General features: G+C 39.9%; 1 protein-coding gene and 1 pseudogene across 4 annotated transcripts in view; both read left to right on the forward strand.

Moving 5' to 3' along the window:
- Fbxo34 (F-box protein 34) overlaps positions 1-27,369 on the forward strand; it is a 90,084-nt gene that overhangs the window by 59,571 nt on the left and 3,144 nt on the right. The window lies entirely within an intron of this gene.
- Positions 1,004-27,363, forward strand: LOC101709967 (signal recognition particle subunit SRP72 pseudogene; annotated as a pseudogene).

The raw sequence follows: 27,369 nt of genomic DNA on the forward strand, positions 1-27,369 counted from the left end.
GTGCTCCTCTTTTTTCCCTTGCTGAAGACTAAACCCAGGCCTTCACTTTGAGCTACATCTCCAGCCCTTTTTTATTTTTAAAGACACAGTGTCACTAAGTTGCAAAGTTGCCCGTGCAGGACTTGAACTTGCCATCTTCTTGCCTCAGTATCCCAAAGGTAGAATTACAGTGTTGCACCACTACACCCAGCTGGGAATAGTACACTCCTTTATGAGGACAGCCAAACAGTGCCTCTGAGACGATGACAGACATTTGAGCACAAAGCTTGACAAAGCAAAAGAATGATACAAATGAATATGTCTGGGAAGAAACAGATTTAACGAGAGCAAGTGTCAAGGCTCCAAGGGGTGATTGTGCTTGGTGTGTTTGAGGAAGAGCAGAAAGGCTGGCCTCTAGTTTTGGTAGAGTAAGCCAGAGGAGGGAAACAAGTAGAAATAAGAAACAGGGAAGGGAGGAATCACTGAAGGATGCACTACAGAAATTGATAACTGGGAACTTCTGTTGTTCTTATAGTTTGATAAGGGAGTGCTATGGTTTGTATCTAGGATGTCCCCCTAAAGCTTCATGCACTCATAGGTGAGGCTTTTAGGAGGTAGCTGGATGATGGGTATGGAATGTATATGGATTAATGGTGTGTGACAACTGGATTAGTCCACCGATTGGTTTGGCATAGTTGTGCGTGTAGATAATGGAAGGCCCACCCTGGGTATGGGTAGCACCAACCAGGGGCCTTATAGCCTGGATGGGATAAACGGAAAGGGAGGCTTGCTGCTTGCTGTCCTGCCTGCCTTGCCAAGGGCTATTTCTCCTCTGCTGTGCTGCCCTACTTTGGAACGAGCTGACTGTGGAGCCAAAATAAATCTTTTCTCCTTTAACTTGTAGGTGTCAGGTATTTTGTCTCAGTGACAAAGAAGTAACTAAGATGGAGCAAAACAGGTGAAAATGATGGTGGCTTGGAACAAAGGTAGTGATAGTAGTACAATAGTTGGAGTCTAAATCTATTTTGAAAGTGGAGGCCCAGCCCTGCCCCCTTCTCCAAGATGGCGAGCGGCAGCAGTGGGGAAGGTTTCCATGCCTGAGCTGTGGAGTGAAGTGAACTGTTATGCACAGAACAACAACTTCACACATGCTCTGAAGACCGTCAAGAAGATATTACAGATCAACAAGGACGATGTAACTGCCCAGCCCTGTAAAGTGGTCTGCCTTATTCAGAATGGAAGTTTCAAGGACGCCTTGAATGTCATAAATACGCATATCAAAGTTTTAGCCAGTACCACTCTCTCCTTCGAGAAGGCATATTGCGAGTACAGGCTCAACAGAATTGAAAATGCCTTGAAGACAATAGAAAGTGCCAGCCAGCAGACAGACAAGCTAAAAGAGCTGTATGGACGAGTGTTATGCTGTTTGGAATGCTATGATGAATGCTTAGCTGTATATAGAGACCTCTTGCAAAACTCCCAAGATGATTATGATGAGGAAAGGAAAACCTTTCAGCAGTTGTTGCAGCTCAAACCAATTGGGAAAAAATTGTTCCGAGAACTTGGGCCTCCAAGAAGGCACCCATGAACTGTGCTACAAAACCACCTGTGCACTGATTGGACAAGGCCAGCTGAACCAGGCAATGAAAACCCTACAGAAAGCTGAAGATCTTTGCTGCCAGTCATTTTCAGAAGACTCTGATGGGACGGAGGAAGACCCACAGATAGAACTGGCCATCATTCATGGTCAGATGGCCTACATTCTGCAGCTTCAGGGTCATACAGAGGAGACTTTGTAGCTTTACAGTCAGATAATAAAACTGAAGCAAACAGATGTTGGATTAGACCCACAGATAGAACTGGCCATCATTCATGGTCAGATGGCCTACATTCTGCAGCTTCAGGGTCATACAGAGGAGACTTTGTAGCTTTACAGTCAGATAATAAAACTGAAGCAAACAGATGTTGGATTACTAGCTGTAATTGCAAATGACATCATTACCATTAATAAGGACCAAGATGTCTTTGACTCCAAGAAGGTGAAATTAACCAACGCTGAAGGAGTAGAGTAAGCTTTCCAAGAAACAACTGCAAGTTAAATTAAATTAACAAAGCTAAATTAAATTAAATTAACAAAGCTTTACTTGCTATGTGCACAAGCCAGGCAGAGCAATGCCACAAAATATTTACTGGTTTACACTCCTGAAGTCCTGAACATCTCCTGCCTGTGTTAATCCAAGCTGCCCAACTCTGCCAGGAAAAACAGCACACAAAAGCAGTAGAGCTGCTTCAGGAATTTTCAGATCAGCATCCAGAAAATGCAGCCAACATTAAGCTGACCAGGACACAGTTGAAAATTTCTCAAGGTAGTATTTCCAAAGTATGTCTAATTGGAAGCATTGAAGAGTTAAAGCATAAACTAGGTGTGGTATCTGCATCAGTGACCATGTACAGCCATGACGAAGATACTGATAGTGCCACTGAGGTCTCTACACAGGCTATCCAGTGGTACCAAAACCATCAGCCCAAATCTCCTGTTCATTTGTCCTTGATAAGAGAAACAGCAAACTTCAAACTCAAATATAGGTGGAAGAAGGGGGCGATTAGTGACCTAGAACAGCTACGGAAACAAAACCCAAAAGTTATTTCACATCCTGGCACAGCTTAATTCTGCTTACTCACTTGTAGATCCAGAGAAAGCAAAAGCTCTTAGTAAACACTTTCCCGCATCAGATAGTATGTCTCTAAATGTAGATGTCAAGGCTTTTGAAAATTCTCCTGATGCTATATACATTCGGAAGAAGGGTGGAAAAGTCACCGAAGATAGTTAACCAAAGGAGCAAGGTCAGGGAGATTTGAAAAAGAAGGGAAAAATGCCTACTACCCCAGATCCAGAAAGATGGCTACCAATATGAAAACGTTCTTACTACCGAGGAAGAAAGAAGGATAAAAGGAAGGATCAGATTGGAAAGGGCACTCAGGGTGCAGCTGCAGGAGCTTCATCTGAACTGGATGCCAGTAAAACTGTGAGCAGTCCTCCCACCTCCCCAAGATCTGGCAGTGCGGCAACCGTTTCTGCCTCTACAAGTAACATCATACCCCTAAGACACCAGAAACCTGCAGGGGCTCCAGCAGCAAAGTATAAACAGCACCAGAAAAAGAAGAAAGGAGGAAAAGGGGCTGGTGATTAGAAGGTTCTTGTTCCAGGCTGTTTTTAAGCTAGTCTTGGTGACACTAGGAATATAATAAAGGCAACACAGTGAGAAGCATAGAACTGGTCCCTCTTCCACCCCCCTATTTCCATAAAATAATTTTTTGTGCATGAAATAGGAAAACATCTTCCTCAAACTGTCCAGTTAGATTTAGCCTACTTGTCCCACATAGTTTTGCACACATTTTGAGGACTGAAGATGATCGGGCATTTACCCACCTTGATATCTGTTGCATCCTTTATTTTCGTTTATTGATTTGATCTTTTTTCCATTTCACAAATAAGGCACATTACCTGAGGTTTCCCACGATTTAAACAGAAACTTGTTTCTGCTGTTTCAACTACAATCTGAAGATTGAAGATGCTTGTTCCTATCAAGTTCCACTTTAAATTATGTCTCAGGAAGCTCTGGAAAACTAAAAGTGGAATCTTCTGAGCATTCCAAATATTTCCTTTGAAATATCATGTGATAAAAAGGGACCTTATTAAAACACTGATGTTCTTCACTTAGCTAAATGAGTGGCCACAAACAGACCACAGTAAATGTCTTAAATAATTTTAACCACAAATGCTCTGTCATGTGATACTAGAATATGGAATACTTTTCATTTATGTCGCAGCTTTGTGTCCTTTATCATTTACATTTTCAGATTACGTTAACATGCTGATTTAGCACCACTGAAGACTTTGAGAAAATACACCAGTGTTGCCAAGTAGTTAGTTCAAGCTTAGACTCAGTGTCAGAGGTCAGATGGGTCTGGACTATCTCAATCAAAAGGATTAATGTTCCTATCAAGAATATGAAAGTTTAAAAAAAAGGAATGTGAAAGTTGACTTCATTGCATAGAGAGGAAATCAGTACCACACAGTATTAAAATCTAACCGAACTGGTTGACCCAAAAAGAAAAAGAAAGAAGCAGAGCCAGTGGGATTTGCTTAGTACATGGTTTGTGAGAGGCAAAGAGTGGTCAAGAATGATTCAGGATTTAGCCTGCGGGAAAATAAGGTTCACTGAAATGGAGAATATTGGCAGTGTCGGAATGTTCAGACAACCAGGATTTTTATTTTGGATATATTGTGTTTGAGGTATGTATAAGAACATCCAAGGGAAGTTTGTGAATAAGCAGTATACAAGCCTCGAGTCCTGAGAGAAGCGTGGTGTGGCTGTTTGTTGAAGTGTCTAAGTGACACTAAGAACCATTAGATGAGTGGGAAGGGCAGGGGGATCAATTTCCACACAGTGTGCCCCAGAGCACTGTCACAATGCTCTCACAGGGGTTGCTGGAGGGTCTCTTTTTCCACCAGTCTCTGTGGGTTCAGTCCAGGAGCAAGTGCATCACCACTCTGCTGTCCTCTCTTTTTGTTTTATTGTGAGAGATGGTCTTCCTAAATTGCTGAGACTGGCCTTGAACTTGAAATCCTCCTGGCTCAGCCTAGTAGCTGGCATTAAGTTGTGTGCCTGACTAGAGAGTTTCAATTTGAGCACAACTCCAGTGGTGCAGATTTGGAGAAGGCGAGGCCTAGAAATTGCTACCTTGTCTGTGGCTTTTATTAAATCTCTGTGATCTAAATATCCTAATAGATTTATTTAGGCTGTTTATATCCTTTCTGCACTGACTAATCTCTCATTAGAACAGAATTTTGTAAATTTGAGTAAAATGAACTTCATTTTAAGAAAGGAACTTACTGGGCCTGGGATTTAGCTCAGTGGTTCCTCTACCTGCCTTGCAAGCGTAAGGTTCTGACTTTGATCTGTGGTACCAAAAAAAAAAAAAAAGAGGAACTTACTGAGGCCCTTCGATGTAGATATAATTTTCTAGTTTTTATGACATCGTGTAGTTAAATATATATGCAACTATAAAGAGAAAATAAATATGTAATACATGTAATATTCCAGTACTATTTTGATAATAGTTTTACTAATAACTGGCTTGGAAAATTAAATTGCATGCAGTGCAAATGCTGACACCCACTCTGCAGATTCTTTTGTGCTTGTCACTTTTCAAAGTGACTGATAACTCATCCTTGCTGGTTGTCTCCATTTGAACTGGTGCTGAAACCTTTATCCACACATGGTTTCATTTTGCCTTCATAAGATCAGGTTTTCTAACACATTGAAGCCATCTGTTGGTGTTGCTAATTATTTTTCTGGTGAATTCGGAACTAATAGCATCCTTGTTGATTATCCTGGAGGGTTTATACTTTCCTCACCGTACATTCCACTTATATGGAAATAATTATAGTAAATGTTACTCTCTATGTGTGTGTTTGGTGCTGGGAATTGAACTGAAGACTCACACAAGCTAGTGACACAAACTTATCACTGAGCTACCTCCCAGCCCATTTTATTTTTTATTTTGAGTCAGGGTCTCATTAAATTATTCAGGCTGGCCTTGAATTTGTGGTCCTCCTGTCCTAGCCTTTTGAGTAGGTGGGATTATAGGCATGTGCAGTAATGTTTGGGAACTAAGCTGATTTTTAAGGGGTCTGTTTGAGTATTGACCTAGGCCTAGGCTCTCACATCTCCCTAAGATCCTAGATAAAAGAATACCAGTTTTTTTTCCCTCTGGTAATGTTTAATTATTTGTTAATCACTGTAGAAGGCTTTTTGAATTTTAAAAAAAAAACCCTCAGATTATCTTTTACTTTGCATTCTAAAAATTGGGAAGGAAGTTTGTTTCATACATAAGTGAATATTCCTGTAGTAAGACATATTGCCAAAGTCCAGTGTTGTGGCACAAGCCTGTTATCCGTGTACTCAGGAGGCTGAGGCAGGAGGTACTCATGAGTTTGAGGCCAGTCTGGGTTACATAGTAAGTTCAAGGCTATCCTATACTACATAGAGACCCTTTTTGTTGTTGTTGTTGTTGTTGTTAAGGACATATTGCCAGGTGTTTTCACAGAGCTAGGTGTACCTCTTTATTTAAATTTATTTATTTTTAATTCAGTCATTCATTTGAGACAAGGTCTTGCTATGTAAGTAGTTCAGGGTGGTCTTGAACTCACTATGTAGCACAGGCTGGCCCTGAACTCACAGTAGTCCTCCTGCCTAGCCTCCTAAGTGCTGGTATTGCAGGTGTGCACCTGTAATTTTTATATCCAAAATGTGTTACAGTTTAAATTTTTATATCTTAAAATGTGTTAGATTTTAAATTGTTAGTGTTTCAGAAAATATTGACCTTTGATATAACAGCTACATCTATGGCTGCTTGATCTTGAGCAAGTTTCCTCTTCTGGACTTTCATCGCCTTTTCTGCAGAATGATTGCAGATTGTGCATCACAGACATTGAGGAGTTGAGATGTTGAGGCCCTGTTTGTGGTAACATGAGGACCACTAGAGGGTAGGGTGAAAGAGGGACCAGTTGTTACAGTGGTCCCAAGATGCAGATTATTTAGGAATAGAAAAGAGGACCAAATGATGTTTGTGAGAATACATTGTAGACTGAAAACATGCCTGCAGATCAGGTGCCGTTATGTTCTTTGTTTGGGTTTTTTTTTTTTTTTGGTACCAGGGATCGAACTCGGGATCTAGTGCTTTTCGGGCAGGCAGCAGAACCACTGAGCTAAATCCCCAGCCCCGGGTGCTATTATGTTTAGGGCAGAGGAGTATGTGTGTGTTTTCTTTTTCCAATGGGCTGTGGTTAATTTCAGGGCAGTGTCCTAAGGAGTAGGATTCTGCTTGGAAGGTGGAAAGGAAAAGGTCAGACCCATGAATCATAAATTCCAGCAATTTGTGAACCATGATTCTATTCTTCATTTGTGCTATTAATACATATTAAACATAGAAAAGAGAAGAGTAGACCTAGAACTAGAATTTGAGAGAGTTTTGTATCAATTTTGACTATCCACACATTTACCTTTATTTCCCTTCTATCCTCTTGGTTTTGCCTTTTTGATTTTCTGCAGGGTTTTTTATTGTTGTTGTTTGTCTTAAACAGGGTCTTGCTATGTAGTTCAGGCTAACCTTGAATTCCTGGCTATCCTCCTGCTTGAATGAGACCAGGGCTGGGAGATTACAGGAGTGGGCCACCACTCCTGAGTATCCTCTGTAGTACTTTTGCCATCTATTATTCCAGCACTGAGATTTTTATCTTACTATCATATTCTCTTTGTGGTTTAATTTGTTAATAATTGAAGTACCGAAGGTTCTGTGTGTGAAGTATGTATACTTTATAATTAATTTAGAGCCAAGGAATTTGGGATCTTCTATGAAGTAATTAATAAAAGTATGTGGTCTTAAATATAAAACTGTTACACAGAAATAACAAAAACATAGTTTAATTATGGTTTCTATAACATAAACCATTAAGACAGAAGTATTTTAGTATTTTGATATCCTCTTCCTTGCTTAGGTGTGTAGGAAAGTGTTTTATCAGAGATTTTATTAGTGCTGATGCTGGTTTGGTCTTCAAAAAAATAATCTATATAAACATGACCCTAGACAGCTTTGTTTAATATAGTGAAGAATTGGGCTGGGGATTTAGCTCAAAGGTGCCAGCACCTTCCTCCAAGCACAAGGTCCTGAGTTCAATCTGTGGTACCAAAAAAAAAAAAAATCACAGGGAGTGTTATGGCTTGTGTGTGGATGTCTAGATGTTCTCCCAAAGCTTCATGCAGTCATAGGTGGGGCTTTTCAGAGATGACTGGATCTAGAGTATGTGATGCTGGGATAAAGGATGTGTGATTACTTAGTCCACTGATTGATTGGGCATAGTTCTGACTCTGGATAATGGGAAGGCCCACTGTGGGTGTGAGTGCTACCTGCCCTAGGAGTATGTATCCAGCATAGAATATAAGGGACAGAAAGAGGGCTGCCATCACTCACTTGTTGCTTCCCTGCTTTGCTGCCTTCTGCCCACCATGAACTGTTTCTCCTCTGCGATGCCCCTCTGCCTTGGAGCCAGCCAGCTATGGATTAAAACCTCTGTGAGCTGAGCTAAATCTTTCCCCCTCTTACATTGGGTGTCAAGTATTTTGTCTCAGCAGTGGGAAAAGTAACTAAGATAGGGTTGTTGAAACTTGGTTTCTATGTAATTTAGTATTTAAAGGATATGGCTTGGGGTTTTGAAAATAAGAGAAGGACTGCCTAGCTAAATGCCTGCATGCTTAGATTGTTCTGACCTGGAGGTTATTAGCAACATAAAAGTTGTTTTTACTGTAGTTAAACTGACACCATTAAGTTAAATAACTTTATTAGGGAAATATTTGTTTTCACAATGCTACAGAGTAGAATTTTCTTTAAAACACAGTATTGCATAGGAATGTTTTTAGGTAACTAGAGTGCTGGAAAAAAGCTGGTAGTCAAGCCACACTACATTTTGCTTTGCAGGAAAGTAACCAAACTTGAATGACCACAGCCTGGACAGCATCTTTCTACTTCTCTCTTGTCTCTGAGAAAAACAGAGCACTAGATCAGGAAATGATGGGTGGCATTGTTTCATTGCCCCAACTTGCTGAGGTGTTCAAGTATTGATTAGTTAGACTATCATAGTGTTCCAGGTAGGAGTCTTGCTGATTGGCAAGTTTAAGATCTTAGGCTGGACACTGATTCACTGTGATGAACACTTAACCTGTGCAGGGTGCTGTGCTGCATGCTGCACAAAGGAGGCAGAGAAGAGAGGTCACCCCTGTTGTGAAGACAAGGTGGAACCAGTAAGTGTCCCGGGGCAGGCATGGATAGGGAGTTCAGTGGAGACAGAAAGGAGCCCGTGGGTATGACTGGGAGGGTAAGACAGCAGATAAGGCTTGAGCAAGGGTGGGCCCATTTGGATGAGTGATTTCTGTAGCTCAGTGATGTGCAATAATAATAAAAGAAGCTAGCCAGCTAGAGAAGAAATCAAATGTCTAGAACCAGGCCACCATGAGTGCAAAGGGTAGACAGAATAAAGGGAGAAACTAAGGGAAGAGGCCTTAGTCAGAAGCCTGCGATTTCTCCAGAATCCAGTAAAATCGTGTGTGTTCACTTCTTCATTTTGAGGAAAGAAAGGGTAGAAAACTCAGACCTTTGCTCAGATTCTGGAAAAGGTCTGTCTAAAAAAGACTGATAGCTGCTGTTTTACTGGTCTTTGTGACTGAAATGATGAGACTTGTCTTGTGATAGAGCAAGGTTTTCCTGGTGATGGGGTGGGATTTAGGGACAAAAGTTTATGTGTGGTCCCCAGAGGGAAGCAGCTTGCTTGTTAATATTGGTGTATACCCAGCAAGTTCATTGCAGTGTTTTTTATTTTTATTTTTTTTGGTACTGGGGATCAGGACCTTGCACTTGCAAGGCAGGAGACACCACTGAGCTAAATCCCCAGCCCATTGCAGTGGTTTCTTCGCAGGATTATTTCCCTCCTCATTGAGAGAGACCAGATTGATGAAGCCATGAGAGACTAGAATGCTATTGTAGAGTGGTTTCTGGTGTTTACTTTTCAGGGAAAAGTGCCTCTTAATGTGAAGTGTTCTGTGCTTGATCTTTCCAGGGATCAAACCATAAAAAGATCCATAAAAAGACAAGGAGCTTGCCTTTAATGAGTTGTTGGTATGAAATGCTTTCCTTTGGCTTTTGTTCATCTTCAGTCTGTACTTTTAGTTACCTGATATTTCCTGGGCAAAGAGAGACATTTCTATTAAAGTCAACTTGAAGGTACTTTGGTCTGTGACTTTCCTTTTAGAGAATGGACAACCACTAGGATTAGGGAATTTAACAAATATAATCATAAATACACTGTGCTTGTCATTAGTTAGGAGTCTCTTTATGTCTAGCTGATTTGGTGTCTTTTGGGAAATTCATTTGACTTTTGTGACTGTTGTTACATACTTGGGCATATATATACACAAAACATATACATATATGACTTTATTTAAAATAGCGTAAAGACCCAGGCATGGAGGCTTACGCCTGTAATCCCAACAGTCTGGGAGGCTGAGACAAGAGGACTGAAAGTTGCCCAACCTGGGTAACTTAGCCAGTGAGACCCTATCTCCAATGTTAAAAAGGACTAGGGATATGGTATAGTGCAAAGGTCCTGGGTTCAATCTCTAATAACCCCCACTCCCCGGAAAAGTATAAAGGAGGCTAGGGGTATAGTGTATTGATCCAGTACTTGCCTAACATGCCTGAGGCCCTGAGTTCAATTGCTGGCAAGGGGGGGGGGGAGTATAAAGTACACTTTAAAAAATGACCCAGCTCTTAGTATTCTAAGATGAATTGCCCCTTGTACAATCGATCATTTAAAAATATTCATATATCTAATTGGTCATCTCTGTATTTGTGAAGTAAGAATAATAATCTGAGTTATCCTGAAGATGAAATAAGTTAATATACATACATAATGAAGTTCTTTAAAACAGTATAAAGTGATATGATTATGTCTACAATAATTATTAATGTCTAAATCAGTATTTAAATAGTAATACTGTCGTTGCCTCCTCCCCGATGAGTCAGTTAGAGATGACTACTCTTGTTATGAAAGGATTTACAAAATACTTTTAAATAGTAAAATTTCCTGTGCATTTATTTAAAGGTTTAACTTACGTATTTCTTTAAAGTTGTGGAAGATAAGTGCACTTAGATAAGGTAGATTCAGATGCTAACTAAACTGCTTATGTCAATTATAGAATGAAGATTGAAAGTCATGTGTTTAAGAAATGTTTTGATTGGCCTTCATCACTATTGTCTCTTTTTTTCCCCATCTGGTTTTCTGAGACAGGGTCTTGCAGTGTATTGTAGTTCACACTTCTGGCCTTGAGCTCACTGTGTAGCCCAGGCTATCCTCAAATTTGTGCCTATCCTCCTGCCTCAGCCTCTCTTGAGTGCTGGGATTACAGGCATGTACCCACACACCTGGCTGCTCAGTTCTTTTTTCTTAATTTGACTTCTTGTGTGTTTGTGTTCTCACCTTTTTTTAGTTGCTTTCTGATTTATTTCCTGTTCACTTTGCAGGGATGAGTGTGAAGTAGGGCAGGAACTTCAGTTTCTTTGGGTCCATCCACTGAACCAGGAAGGAGTGACTCTACCTGATAGCCTGGGTCTTATGGGAAGGGATTTAGGAAGAGATTTTGCAGAACTGCCCAACCCAGGGAACCTCTGAACCCATTTCCTCACTCTGTATCAGTTGGTAGACATCTTCACACTGTGTGTATATAATAAACACTTCAAGGCATCCAGTGTTTTACAAATGCTTCCATGTATTTATTCCTCCCTTTTAAAAATCAGTTTAGCTATGAACAGAAATAGACTGATAAACTCCCACCTGAGCTTACATCATGCAGCTTCACCAGTTTATCATCTCATGGCCAATCTTGTTTGATCTATGTTCCCTATCAATTACTCTAAAATATTTCAGGATGTATTTTAAGAGAGGAGGACTAATCAATGGATACACACAAAAATTGCATGCATACATGAACAAACATTATATTTTTTACAGTATGTCTGACTCAGGATGCTTATATGATGGTATATTTGGTTGGTTGAGTCTCTTGAGTCTCTCTTAATGAATATATAGGCTACCCCATCTTTCTTTCTTTTAACTTGGAATTTGTTGTCTGGGCTTTTTGTGTTCTGTACTTAATTGAACTCAGTTTGGTTGTTTTCTATCCCTCTGGTGTTGTTGAACATAATTCTGTGTCTCCTGTGTTTACTGTAAATTAGTACCTGGCTCTACAGGGTTAACCAGATTAGAATTAATGTGGTTTTTTTTTAAACCCACCCCCCATGCAGTGCTTCTCCATCAAGAGTCTTATATTGTCTGGTTGTGTTTTAGTTTTATGATGTTAGCACCTACTGGTGCTCAATGGCTAGAACGGTGATAATGGTTATAAAATGGTGAGATCTAATTTTATCTTTTCTTCCATTTATTTTTAGTGAGAACCTATCAGGAAACAAAGTTTTATCTGAGGCATTTGATGGCTTTAACTGTATTTTTGTTTGAATTAGGTTTTCTAAGTCTATGACATAGAGAACAGTGATGAAATACACAATTTGGTGTTGAGATCTGCAGTATACCCTATAGAATAGTTGATTGCCACAAAACTGGAGACCCCTGTAGTTCTGTGAAATTATCTTTTTTTGTTTATTGGGGGTTATTTTGTTGTTGTTTTGAGACAGGGTCTTGCTGTGTATTCCTGGCTGGCCTTGAACTAGCAGCAGTGCACCTGCCTCAGCCTCCTGAGTGCCAGGATTTCAGGCATGCACCACCACGGCTGACCTGCTTACTGGTGGTTATTTTCCAGCCAGAAATAATAATAAGGGATTAATTTGCCCTCAAATTAGTGTGTACTTACTTGAGTAATAAGTAACTATTTTCAAGTCTTCGCTGATTATATAAGGTTTTAAATGAATTTATGTGCTTATTTTCTGAAATCATTTCTAGACTTATTTGAAATCAGCAAGGAACTCTAAAATATGACTACTAAAATACTAGTTACAGGTAGCTTTGTTATTATTGATGACCTTGGTTTCTACATTGGCTTTTTTTCTTTCTTTTTTTTGGTAAAAGGGGGCTTGTAAAATAATGTGATTTTCTAGTTTATAATAGAGTCCCACTTTATAACTGTAGCACTTTACATTTGGGTTTTATCAGAGGGCTCTGGGACCCACTTGGTATCTTCTGGGACCTCCCATGTGGCCTTCTTAATGTCTATAGCATGATGATACTTTTGTTTTTAGAAAGGCTTAATGTGTTTTTAAACACTTTAGAAAATGATTGATAAATGTCTCTAATGAATAGCAGTTTTGTTTTCTGACATTTCATCTTGCCACTAATACCTATTTAAGTTCAACACAAAAGAGGTCTGTCCGGGCTGGTGGGCCGAAGGGGTGTCTGGTTAGGTGAGGTACCCAAAGAAAAGAACGTGTGGAGCAAACATCACCAAAAAGTAGGAACCAAACTTTAATTTTACAACACAAAGGCAGCATCAGAGCAAGGGAGCTGCAGGTACAGCTGCAGAGCTCAAGATCTGAGTGTCTTTTTTTATCAGCTTTTCTGAGACAGACAAAATAACCACCCGACCTTGCATAGCCATGTGGTGCATGCGTGGTCATAGATGCTGATTGTTATTATAACAAAGTTTATTGTGGACCTGCACTAAATGACAGAGTTGTGTCCTCAGGTGCCCTCTGATGTCATCAGACGCCGGGGCTTTGACACATCTCACAGCAGCCTCCTACAAGGTCTGATCTGATTGAGGGATTTTGTACAGTACTCATGGACATCATATCTCCACTTTCCATATTGATACTCTCATCTAAAATACCTCAGTCATTTGAATTCAGCAAGGCTCCAGCGCAGTAGTGATAAAACTAGGCAGAGAAAGCCCTTGGAAACTTTCTCCACAGGAAATGATTCAACTAATTCTACAGGTAAAAGAGTCGCATTCTGTGTAGGTGTCTTTTTCCCCCATTCTCTGAATACATCCAGAGTTGCTTTGTGGAGAAAGTCAAGAATATACATGTAAAGCTGGGCATGGTAGCCCACGCCTGTAATCCCAGCACTTAGGAGGGTGGGGCAGGAGAATCTCTGTGACTTCAAGGCCAGCATGGGCTTCATAATGAGTTCAAGGCCAGCTGAAAACTATATAGTGAGACCCTGTCTCAAAACAACATTAAAAAATTCGTAGTTTATGCAGAAAAAGGTGTATAAACAAACAAAAGGATCATCTTTCAATAAAACAAACCTGTTAGTGATTTCCACTTACTGTAATTTCTCTTTCTGTCTCACCTCTGTTGCTAAGATTTAATGCTGAGTTGCAATCGGTTTTCTGGGGTTAGATTTTTTTGAAATAATAATTCTTCTCCCCCTCATTAGTTTTCACTAGCAGAGTAGAAAATTATTCTGATGTGACTGGGTTAATAATTAATTACTTTTAGTACTTTGATAAGGCAGTTAACTGTAAACATGGTTATTGGATACCCTGTATCTTTTATGACTCAATTTCAAGTGTCCTATTTTTGACAGTCTTCCTTTTTAATTTTGAGCCCTTGGACCCTGATGAATATTAGAGGGGTGCTTTGTGGATCTCTTAGAGTAATGATGTCAAACTTTGCAGATACGTGCCCTTGCCTGAAGAGGGACCCATTTTCTCGCTGTATACAGTGATAACATATAGGAATAATAACATTTTTCCCTTCGGGTAGATTTTTCAGTAAGTTAGAAGATCATCCAGATGTTTAAGGAGCATTGAGATCTTGAATCATTTGAAGTATTTCTTGGAGCCAACTTGGATTATACAGAGTTCCTATCAAAATAGCTTTCTTATTTTTCTTTTATGTGATCTTAAAATATCCACTTTAACCTTTGAAGTTCTTACATTTACATCATTGTCCTGGAATTATGCCCCCCTCATTTGGGTGTGTTGAGGACTTATCCCCTAGCCTCTCAGGATGTGAATGAATTTAAAGAGGTGATAATTAGGTTAAGAAGAGGTCGGGCTGGGAATTTAGCTCAGTGGTTCTGGTGCTTGGCCTCACAAGCACAAGGTCCTGAGTTCGATCCCCGGTACCAAAAAAAAAAGGCTGTTAGGATGGGTCCTCATTAGCTGCCTGTGTCCTTATAAAACTTAGATACATGAGAATGATATGGAAGTCTGTGTCTCATGTGTGCGCACACAGTGAGAAGGCAGTCATCTGCAAGCTAGAAGACCAACAAGAAACTAACCCTGCATGCATCTTGATCTTAACCTCAATAAATGGAGATTTTCTTTTTTCTTTTCTTTTCTTTTTTTTTTTTGGTACCTGGAGTCGAACTCGGGACCTTGCGCTTGGGAGGCAGGCAGTGGAATCACTGAGCTAAATCCCTGGCCCTTAGCCTCAATAAATGAATTTCTCTTTTTTCAGGTTACCCAGTTTGTGGTATTTTGTTATGGCAGGCTTAGCAAACTAATAATACACTAATGAGGAAGTAGTTGAATAACAATAAAAAGTATAGGAAGTTAAATGCTTCTTTTTGGGAAACTGGGGAGTGTTGTCTAGTATAGTCTTATGTGGCCTGTTATGTCAAAGAGGTGGCAGGACACCAAAAAGCTAGATGTAATGATACAAATATTAGTCTCCCCTGTATTCCTGTTCTTATCGATCTTATGCTTTATTAATTTAACATTGTAGTTTACTGTTTGTCTCTGATTATTATTATAGTGTCATTCTCTTCAGTTCTCTAGCATTTGTTACTTTATGGTACTAATTTTTGTAAATATATCTATTATAAATCAGTACCACAGAGTATTTGTTCTCCTGTATGAGTTATTTGTAGTCATTCCAGCCTTTTTCTTTGGGACTGTCATCTGTCTTTAGGCCTCTGTACCGAGACTGCCATGTTCAGTTTTTGAAATTCTCTTTGTGAAAAGTAAACTTTGAATGTTTCTAATGATGTCTGCATTTATTGCTAAATTGATTTTGAGGCAATGGAAAATTTTAGGTTAGGAAATGAATGGAAAGGATCAATGTATATTCCTCAAGATTGCCATGAGGACATAAATCCCTCAGTGCTGTTCATGCTGTATCCCCAGAACCTAGCATGGTGCAGGAGGCTTGGAGGAAAGTTAAATATTTGATAAATGAACAGATTAATTTCAAGTAAGGTATTGAACTCAATGCATCCAAATTTGAACATAATAGCCTCAGTTCTGCTTTCTTTCACAGTTAGTCTTTGTAATCTCCACTTTTGTCTTGAGAATAAGCTTGCCAAGAAGTACCCCATCTATGGGCACCTCATCTGTTCCTTTTCTCATGCTTTCTTTGGTAGGTTAACATTGTGGACATGAGCTCATAACCTCACACAAGTTCACCCTCTGTGATGTGTTTACTGTGTGTTCATTTTTTTTCTTTCTGGTACTGTGAATTGAACTTAGGACCTTTGCATAGAGCTGTCTCTTTGGCCTCCTTCAAAAAAACCCAAAATTTAAGGCAGGGTCTTAGTCATTAAGTTGCCCAAGCTGGACTTAAACTTGAAGTCCTCTTGATTCACCTTCCATCAAGCTGTGATCATAGGCATGGGCACCATACCTGACTGCTGTGTGATTTTGATAGAACCCCTTAACCTCCATCTGTTTTGGCCTCCTCATCTGCAATGAAAGATAATAAAAAAAGTATGTACTTCTTAGAACAGTGGTGGTGAATCTATGGCACATGTGATACTTGTTTTTAAGACAAAAGATGTTAATGTATGAGGTTTCTTTTCTAAATTAAAACCTCAGGGGCTGGGGATTTAGCTCAGTGGTTCCGCCGCCTGCCTCAAAAGCCCAAGGTCCAGAGTTCGATTCCCGGCTCAAAAAAAAAGAAAACAAAACAGTAAAGTATCTGAACGGGTTGTGAAGGCATTCTAAACTAAAACCTCAGTACTCAGATTTAATTACAGTGTTGGCACTTTGTGATGAATAAGTGGGTTTGGGGTTGCAGTTTGAGCACTCATCTCTAAAAGGTTCGCCATCACTATCTTAGGGTTTGGTGGGTAGTGTGAACTTAGAACAGTTCCTGGCACAGAGTAAACATTTTACAGGTATTAGTATTGTTCTAAAATGGGCATAGTAGTGGTTCATTCCTGTAATCTCAGCACTCTAGGAGAGGGGGCAGGAAGATGGAAATTTTGAGCCCCACCTGTATATCTTAGTGACTTAGTGAGATCCTGACTCAGAATTTAAAATTTTTTTAAAGGACTGGGAAGTGCAAAGGCTCTGGGCTCAATTCCCAGTAGCACTGAGAAGGGGGTAGCGAGGGTGGCTGGGGATGTAGCTCAGTAAGAAGCCCCTGGGTTTCATGCCCAGTAATGAAAAAAATATATTCCTGTTCTAGAATAAAAACAAATTATTCTCATTTATTTGTATCTTTTATCTGTAGCTCTACACAGGTTTCTTTTACTAGACATAAAAACAAATCTCAGGGACAGACCTTACCATAAAATTAGCCTCCATGTAGTACCCCTTTGTATAGTGGTTGGGCAAGATACATCAGGCATAAAAAAATCCTTATACTCTTACTCAGGAATTTCACTTCTGGAAATCTTTCCAAGGACATACCCTTAAGTCCATAAGAGATGGTATACATCGAAGTGTTACGTTATAGTAGGAAGGGATGGTTAAATTCTGGCACTTAACACATTTACAGATGATAGGTTTGAATATCATATAATAACAGAAAATACCTACTTGTGATTTTAAAAAAAAAGTACAGCACTGTTGGATAATTTGATTACAGCCATGTTAAGTAGTATATACTCAATATCCAGGAATTTCCCTAGGACTTGCTTAAGGTTCCTTTAACCTGATTTTTCCCCCCAGATTCTGAATGCAAAGCTAGTTCTAAAGGGCTAGTTTTACCCTGAAATTAGAGTTTTATACTCCTTATTCTAAGTGATTACCTTTGATATGTAACTCTAGAATTCCAAGTGTAGTCAAAGTCTGCAGAATGGGATGGCTGTGGTTTACAGAGATGGAGACAAGCTCTTCATATAGTTAAGGAATAGTTTTACATGAAGGATAAGTCAAGCACTCAAAGCCCAGTATGTACTTACCAGGTAAAGTTACAGGCTCCATGGTACCTTGTGATTGGTTTCAGTATAGTATAGTATAGTATAGTATAGTAGATTCTCTGTAGTATGGTATACTCTGCATATTACTCCTTGGAAAAGCTATTCATTTTTAACCCCAGTAGTTTAACTTGGTAAGCTCTAAAAATATACCCCAGGGCAGCAACTTTTTCAGTATTCTAGTGACCACAAGCTTCATTTTTTTCACTAGTAGTAATTTTTATAAAGTATACCTTGTTCTGCCACTGGAAAGACTGCTACTTCAGTCTTGGTTCAGCAGATCCAAGAAGTGTGTAGAACAGTAGTAAAGAACTGCACAAGCAAAACGGGCTCTAGCTTTCTTTAGTAAACACCAGGAGGCCTGTTTTGAAGGAAACTTCCACCCCCACCCAAGGATTGCTGATGGAAGCCTTAAATACCTGCCAGCTCTTTTGTCTACATTGATACTTGGAGCAGTTTGGTTTGATCCATTAACGCATTGACAGTGGTGTTCAAGCTGCCCCATGGGACAATTACACACGTACCGCAGGTCAAGCCAACAGGAATGTTTTAATTCTGTATTTGTTATCCTGGCCCAGGGATTTAGCTCAGTGGTACTGCCTCAAGCGCAAGGTCCCAAATGGGATCCCCAGTACCAAAAAAAAGAGTGTGTATTTGTTACCCTAAATTTTTATTTTTCGCTTCTTTTTTCTCTTTTCCAAGGGAGTAAGCCATTTTAAAATTCAGTGACCTATAACTATATTAATAGACTAACCTGTGCCCAGCTGACTTGCATTACGATTTAGCATAAAATTATTTCCCACCCCAGGGTTGTGTGTATGTTGCCAGACAAGTATCATGTGGTGGTGCCTTTATCCTAGAATTAATATCTGTTCCCTTATTTTTCATATCGCATTCACTTGATGCTAGTAGCTTTTTGAACTATATTCATTGTTGGCCTTAGAATCTTGTTTTTGAAAAAGGACAGGGTCTCGCCATGTAACTCAGGCTGGCCTCAAACATGTGACGATCTTTTTGCCTCAGCCTCCTCAGTGCTGGGATTACAGGCATGTGCCACCATGCCCAGGAGAATCTTCAATATTTATCTACTAAGGAGTTATTTTAAGAAGTTATATTTTTCTCTAAGTTACATTTTGGTCAAATAGGGCACTTATTAATGTTCTGATCAGCTGTTTGGAGTATGAGAAATGTAGGTGATGTGAAATTATATGTTTAAAACTTGTATTTATATAAAAACATGTAAAATGATGTTTTGATTTTGAGGTGGAATTGAACCTGGGGATGCTTTGAGCTGCATCCCAAGCCCTTTTTTTTTTTTTTAGAAGCAGAGTCTTACTAAGTTGCTAAATTCCCCAGGCTTGGCTCAAACATGTGATTCCCTGCCTCAGCCTCCCAGGGTGCTGAGGCATGTGTCACCATACCCACTTATAAGTTTTTGTGTGTGTGTAATTGGTTTTAAAGTAAAAGTAAGGACCAGCTTACTCAAGGAAGTAGCAATTTGTTACATGAAGGGGTAAAAGTTTTCCTTTTTCATTTCTAGGAAATATTAGAATGGGTAAAATAAGAATAGCTTTTAACAGGAACTCTGAAAATCTGTGTCAGTGAAATTACTTTGGTAACATTCAATGTACTGTCCCAAATGTATTAATTCATTTGGGACTTTAAATATGCTAGAGTTTGTGGGTGTTTGGCATTGTGTTGTCGGAACCATAGGAAAGAGCTTTGTGAACTGCCTTTGTGCTGGCTGAACTTGCATAAGCACAGTGAATTTATCCACACATACAACTTTGATTTGTCTATCCTGAGCTGTCATTTAATAATTGAAAAGGGGAGGGAAAGGAGAACCTGGTTTAATTTGCATAATATCTCTCTATTTTTAAATACTATCAAACTGCATTAGATATAGATGCTGTCATGGTCACAGTTGAAAACCAAAGAAATGGCTAACGTTCCAGTTTGTCATATTCCTTTTCAAAAATTTGTATATTTTGTTGTCCCAAGCTCGAAATGAGCTTTGCTTGGCCTCTATTTATGAAACAGTTCATACCATAGATAACCTCAAAGCAGGTAAGTGCTGTCCTTAAATACCATTGTGAACTCTAAGATGGAAGCTGTGAACAGTGGGTTCCTGAAAGCCATGTGTGTTTCTGAAGGCCATTCTCCATATTACTGAGTGTTAATGCACTACCAAACACCCAGTCCTCCTGAGGCAAAATTCAGAGGTTTCAGGAAAAGGCTTTTGAGAGTATTTAATAGATGGGCCTGGTGGAACACATCTGTAGTCCAGCTGTTTGAAGGGCTGAGTCAGGAGGATACCTTGAGCCCAGGAGTTCAAGGCCAGTTTGAACAACATAGACTGTCTCAAAAAAAGGTAAACTCTCTCTCTTTTTTTTTTTTTGGTGAAGGGGATCAAACTCAGGACCTTGCGCCTACAAGGCAGGCGGCAGAGGTAAACTCTCTTTCTGAAGAAAGCATTCCTTAATGTTTTGGAGCTCAGTTTGAGAAATACTGCCTCTTCTCAGCTATAGTTTTTTTTCATGCTCTGTGGGAGCTGGATGCGATCTGTCAGTGCTTGGAGGAATGTGAAAGGAGCTTCTGTCTTCACATCCTCCTGGTCTTGGCATCTCTTCCAGTTTAATACTTGTGGAAGTAGCTTTTATGTACTCTTATACAGGGTATGATATATGTCTGCTTTAATGCATCACTGCTCTGTGTAGAGGTTTTATATGACATTTAAGAAAAAGTGACCTAATTTGAAAGGTAGAAGTTCTTTGACTAGAATAGATGCCATCAGAATTATTTAATTTTGTGTCATAGTTGAACCTACGTGAGTTTTTTTTCTTGTTTTAGATTATGTTGTGCCACATTGTCCAAGCTATGGTCAAGTAGCCCTCCTCCCTCTGCCTCCCAGGTAATTAGGATCACAGGCATACTTCACCATGCTTGGCAAACTGGCTTTTTGATATGGCTTTTTTAAAAAATTAAATTTAAATTTTGTCATTATCTGGTTGTGGGTCTTCAAAAGTCATTTGACCTCTGCTTCCTCATTTGCTGAAACAGGGATTCATTATAGTGTGATTAAAAAAAGATGTATAAAATTTTTATAAAATTATGGTAAAGGACACGTTGCCATTAATGCCCTTTGCTTCCAAAATGCCTGTGCCATCTTTTCCACTTTGTGAAGCAGTTCTGAGGTACCCTTTTGTGTCTTTAGTTTCAGTGTCATGGCTGCCTGCATGTTCTGAATCCATTCAAAACATTTACCTTCCATGATTTTACCTTTTTAATTTGAGAAAGAGCCAGAAGTCACATGATAATAGATCTGGTGAATTAAGTGAATGAGGACACATTATAATGTTTTTACCAGCCTGCTTTTCCATTGGATGGCACTTGGCACCATTCACTGTATGTTTGATCACACCTCATAAAGACATAAAAGAGAACTTCTAGAACTGCTTCAGAAAGTGGCAAGGAGACCGAGTGTGGTAATGTATCCTGTAATTTCAGTATTTTGGAGGCTGAGGCAGGAAGATCACCATGAGTTCAAGGCCAGCCTGAACTGTAATAGTGAAATGCTGTCTCAAAAAACAAAAAAAAATTTTAAAGTGGCAAGAATAATGTGTGTTCTAACCAAGGAGAAGTATTTTAAGAAGGATCAATGAAGATGTGTCCTAAATAATAATTTTTAAAAATGTAAGCATTCAACATAGATTTTCATCACTCTGTGTATATGTGTGTAAGTTCCTTGCTGAAGTTGCCATGATTTGTGTGATGGTCCAATGATAAAGTCTGTCTGTCATAAAGTGTTCTTTGGAATCTTAGTTTTTCTTTTTCGTTTCTTTCTTTCCTTCTTTTTTTTCAGTACTGGGGATTGAACCCAGGGCATCACACACGCTAAGCTACTGCAGTACTACTGAGCTACATCTCCAGCTGGAATGTTACAGTTTTTAATCAAGTGGTGAATTTACTTACTATATATGTCTACTTTTATTCCTCTGACTTCTGCAAAGACTGGCTCTCACTCTGCTAATAAATAACTCCTTTTGGCATTAGCATTCCTACACCTTTACTGAGGCAGAAAAATGAAAGAAGTGCTTTATCTTTAACCTGTTTTGGTAGGCCTGGCTAAAGACTGAGAGGGACAAGTTAGAAGAAACTAGGCCTCTGCCATTGATGACATGGCTCCCTGACAGGACCAAAAGAAGCCTCAGTCTTCCTGTTCTGGCCACATACTGCCTGCCATTGGATTCCTCACTGGTCCAGTATATGTCTCCATCTATGAGTTATTCCTCTTTAGGCTTTGGCATATGCATCCTTTTTTTTTTTTTTTTTTCATTTTCCAGTACATACCAGAAATGAGCCCAGGGCCTTTGCAGTGAGCTGTATCCCCAGTCCTTTGTTGAGATCAGGGTCTCACTAAGTTGCTAGGATTCCCAGCCTGGGCTCAAACTTTCCTAACCTCTTGCCTCAGCCATGCACTTTTTTTTTTTCCGAACACAAAGTTCAGTTTTCATCTGTGGCTTCATTTGTGAATGTTCACTATCATCAGGTGAGCATTTTCTCAACATTTTTGAACTGAAATTATACATTGGCATCTAAAAGGTATACTAGAATTATTGAAAACAAGCTTGGCCATTATTGGAGTGAAGTTGTTCAAGTTTTAATTGATCATTGTTAATCTCGCCATATTCCTGCAATGTGTTCACAGTGATGGCTGTGTCTTATGTTGGGGAAGGGGTTTTGAGACAGGGTTTCACTATGCAGTTCAGCATGGCCTTGAACTCACTATGTAGCCCAGGCTGGCCTCGAACTCCTGGCAGTCCTCCTGCCTCACCCTCAAATGCTGGCAAGGTGATGGCTAAATACCGAGATTTCCTCTCAGTTAGTGAGTGCTGTGAAAGCTGCTCCAACCAGCACCCTGATGCCACTTCCCATTCCTCACAGCATCATCAAAGACTGCACCACCACGCTGCATTGTCTGCAAATGACTGCTCTTCCTTCTTAGTACATTTTTTCTGATTATAAAAGTAATACGTGTTCATTATGGAAATTTTGGGGAAGGACTTGTACTCTCCATCCAGAAGCCATTTTCATTGCTGAAATAGTTCTCCCTGTGTTTTCCTTTTTTGTTGTTTCTCCTCACTAGTCTGCCTGCTGGGTGTCTCTATTTGACAAACAATCAAGTCCAACATTTCGGAGACATTGAACTTACCTCTGCTGCCGCCTCCGCTCTGAATCTGCTCAGCCACCTTGTCACCATCCACTTAAAGCAATTAGACTTCAGTCGCTAAACCCACAAGCTGCAGATCCATCCTTCATGCCTGTCCTTCATCCTCCAGTTTTAATGAATGATGAATCCTTGCTTGTTTACATTTCATAGCTGCTCTTAGTACCTTAACTCAAACTTTCTCACCTGACTTTCCCAAAGAACCACCACTTTTGAATCTCATCGGACTTTGTATGTCTCCCTTTAAGGCTTAGCTTAGAAAATGAGAACATCTTAGACCTGACACTTGAACTGAACTTTGCTGCTAGTAGACCCCTCTTCTCTTTCACACACACTGCTCTCATGCCATCCTCTCCCTCCATGGATTCTTATAGCATGTAAATGGCCCTTGTAATGCATACCGCATTCTGTTGTAATTGTTTGACTCTTTTATCTCCTTAAAGCCACAGCTTTGTCTTACATATAACAGTAGCAGAAGTATCCAGCCCAGAATAGTTAGTAAATTTCTGTTAAATGGACTGAAGGAAATGAACATTTGTAGGGTGGAAGTTAATGTGAAAAAATGCTGAGGCTGTTGGTTTATGCTCTTGGTTGCTTTACAGTTGTATCTTAGTGATAGGATTGGCCTTCACCTACCTGCTCCTGTGGTAGTGGTTCTGTGAACAAGCTTCCAGGGTGAGAAGTGTGATAGGGCAAGCAGGAGCAAAGGTGATAGGTTGGCTAGTGTGGGCTCCAGCACGTTGCCTTGCACTGACAGAGGGTGGGCTTTCCTGTAGCTAACAACAGCATGTCAGAGATAAGATATCTGTTCCGAGTCTGGCAGTTGTGCCTAGAGCATGGAGGGCACGTTTAAGGGACTTAGTGATTGTATGTGGGGTTATGGTGGGGGAATATGAGTGACTTGGGCTGTTCCACTAAGTCAGTGGTGGTGAAGCTATGGCATGCGTGTTACTGTGTTTTTCTTCTAGGCATTTCTTTTCTTTTTTGGGGGGGAGGTACTGGGGATCAAACTCGGGACCTTGCAGGTGGCAGAACCACTGAGCTAAATCCCCAGCCCTAATGTAGGCGTTTCTAAACTAAAACCTCAGTATTCTGGTTTAATTGGAGTGTTAGCACTTTGAAATAAATAAGTGGACTTTGAGTTGCAGTTTGGCACTTGGTCTAGTTAGTACCTGAGGCTGACATCAACTAGAACTGGAGGTTTGAGATTCTTGTTGACCTGCAGGTGAGTATATGTACCAGACAGTGGGATATTGATGTTAGAGAGTTTCTCACTGGAGATGTGAGATGGCATTGAAACTGGAAGAGATCACTCTGATACAGAGCTTAAAGGAGCTGTGATCTAGAAAAAGAACCCTGAGGAACACTGATGTTTGAGGACTAAGAAGAAGAAAGAGTTGGGAAGGCTGTGCTGAAGAAACTGGGAAGGTAGAAGTGAAGGGGGCTTTGGCAATAAAAGCCATTCACTTAACTGTGCTTCAAAGAGAATAAAAAATAAGAAAATGCATTTTTACCCAACTCTTGGAATAGATGCCTTAGCCTGGACTCTGCTTGGCTTGTTGGCCAGTTCCATGTCACCCCTATTCATAGCTCAGCACCCCAACCCAAATCCAGAGCCACACTGACATTCTTAGCCTAGATTTAACACCTGACCACCAGAGTCTCTTCCAGCTTCAAAGGTTAGGACAGATTCTGGCCTAATCCCAGAAATTCTGATTCTGTTATGGGTCCAGAGCCTTTCTGAGTCTGAGTACTAATGTGTACATTCTATAAAAACCTATATTTTATTTTATATTTTTTTTATTTTTTTGGTACCGGGGATCAAACTCGGGTCCTTGCGCTTGCATAGCAGGCAGCGAAACAAAAACCTATATTTTAATTGCAGGAGAGTGGGATTTTGTTATAGCAAACTAAAAAATACACTTTGATGAAGAGATTGGCAACCATGGAAACCTAGCTGGAACTTTCTGCTGTGCCTGTGTTGGGGGTGGGAGGAGTGTCACCATCTGGTCTAATCTTTTGAAGATTTAAAATTTTTATTTTATGGATTTTTGCAACTGATGCCCCTGGTGCCCGGCATCCTGTTCTCTTAAAGTCTACCATTGATTTCAGCCAAAACCCAGTTTCTCAAAGTCTTGCCGGCACGTTTTCTGCCTCAGGACCTGCCAGCCCAGCAAGCCAGGTGGAGAGGTTAACCACAGGCAGCTTTTAGCCAGCAGGGGTTGTAAGCTAAACACCGTGCCTCCTTCAGAGGCTTACAACAATCACCCTCACTTGCCAGCAGTCTCTTGATTACGAATCCTTACTGGCTTTTCCCCTTCCCTGTACCTTTCCTCCCCTAAGATCCCCTCTGTTGTCATCTTGTACCCAAGTGTCAGTTGAGCTGACTACAGGTTAAATGCAAACAAAAGCCTTCCCTAATTACATTAGTTTCTTAATGTCCCTGTCTGTCAATAATAGCACCCAAAATAATGTGCTGAGGGGGAAGCAAAGAGAACATACTGTACAGTGCAAAACAGCACACACATCGCTAGTTTAAATTTATGAACACTCTGATGAGATCATTATGTGAGAATTTATTATTATTTTATCAACAACCTGCACTTCTTTCATTTCACTTGTAGAGGATATGAGAAACCAGAAAGTAGTTGGCACAAAGAGACAGCACCCAAGGTGCCTCTTTTATTCATTTGTGTGTCATCTTGCTCAGGAAGAATTCTAGATGGTTCTTTGGGCAAGACTAAATTATAGAATGTGATAGAAAGCTATTAAAAATGCAGTTCAAAAGAGGAAAGATCTCTACACACGGTTAGGGTGTAAACTGCCAAGGACTAGAAAGACCCTGGTAAGATCTACTTCAGGAGAATCTTCTAGTGTCTGAGACAGGATCTCACTAGCCCACATGCTTGCCTTGAAAACAGGATCCTCTTGCTTTGGCCTCCCAAATGCTGGGATTACAGGTCTGTGCCTTGACCCCTGGTTTCAGGATTATCTTTTTCAACAGTAGCAAAGTTTTATGAAAGGTAAGAAAAATAGGCTCTGCAGAGCAAGTCTGGCCCAAGGAAGAAAAGAAGTAGACTCTACAGTGTGAGGGCAGGCCACCAAGCAAAGGAGAGCACAGTGGCCTAGGGTTATCTTTTAAAAGAAATAAAGTGTGGGTGTGCTGCCACGTGCCTATGACCCCAGCACGTGGGAGGCTGAGGCAGGGAGGATTGTGAGTCTGAGGCCAGTGCCCTACATAGCACCTTAAAGGCAGATTTCCCTTACCTGGCTAGAAGATAGCCATATTCATATCTCTCCTTTTAGCTAAGACTGCATTCTAGAATTAAAAGTTAAATTGAAGGGTAAACTTGACCCAGTCACTTTCATACCTGACAAAACACTGGTGCCAAGACGATTCCATAAAGGCTGCTACATTACAGGCACTCAGTACATGTTGTGGACCAAATGGGAGGGAGCACACAAGAATCACCCAATACATATTTCATAAACTGTTGTCCCCAGTAAACCAGAGTGGGAAGACTTCCTGCACTTAAGTCTGCTGCATTCCCACCAACCTGATTGCAGATCTTTATTTTGCCAGTGGGTTTCTTTGGCAAAAGACCAGGTATCCCTAGAAACCACTTTCTTCAATCCCGAGTGTTTGTGTAACCTTGACATGATCAGTACCTACATTTCAGTCTTTCAGTTAATGTTTCAACTCAGACTCGGGGAGGAAGTGACCTGCCCAAGGTAAATTCTTCCTATCTCGTTAATCAGTGATATGGCAGGGACTGGAACATAGGTGTCTCTTGTGTAATCATCTTTCTATTTCATTTCCAAAATGGCACCCACCTCCACCCCGTACAGAAAACAAGGCACTGTTTTTCTGAACTAGTTCAAGGTGGTTTTTAGAATTAATAAGGATTATAGGTTCTATACTTGATTTCTGGTATTTCAAGAAATTTGATGGTTAAGTGTTTATACAAATAGATTACTTAGAAAGTCAAGACTAATAGACAAAAGTACATAAGCAAACAAGTGAAAAGTTGTAGATAACTAGTCATCAGTATGGGACTAGTTTATAGGAAGCAATACTATGTAATAATTTTGATATGCTACTTGTGATGACTTAGAAAGATATACTGTTTAAAAATCTGCTTCCGTAAGCCTTTGCAGAAGGTTCAGTTTCCTTTAAAGGATTAATTTTGTGTATCGACTATAAACTAATAGTGGGTTCTAAAACTCAGAAGTAAAAACAAATTTATTTTCTGGCTAAAGTACCATTCAAAATAGTTGTTTTGGTTTTTTAATACTTAACCTGTGTATTAATAATTACCTGAAATGAGAGTATTGGGATTTAGTAAACTGGCAGAAAATGTTTCTTGTACTTGCTAAAACCATCTAAACTTAAAGGAAAAAACTTTTCTAAAAGAAATCCTATCAATTATGTATTTCTTTTCTATAG

This window comes from Heterocephalus glaber, unplaced genomic scaffold (assembly GCF_053883595.1).
Source record: "Heterocephalus glaber isolate CG9 unplaced genomic scaffold, H.glaber_assembly_v1.0 deba00001826, whole genome shotgun sequence".
NCBI classification, from domain to species: Eukaryota; Metazoa; Chordata; class Mammalia; order Rodentia; family Bathyergidae; genus Heterocephalus; species Heterocephalus glaber.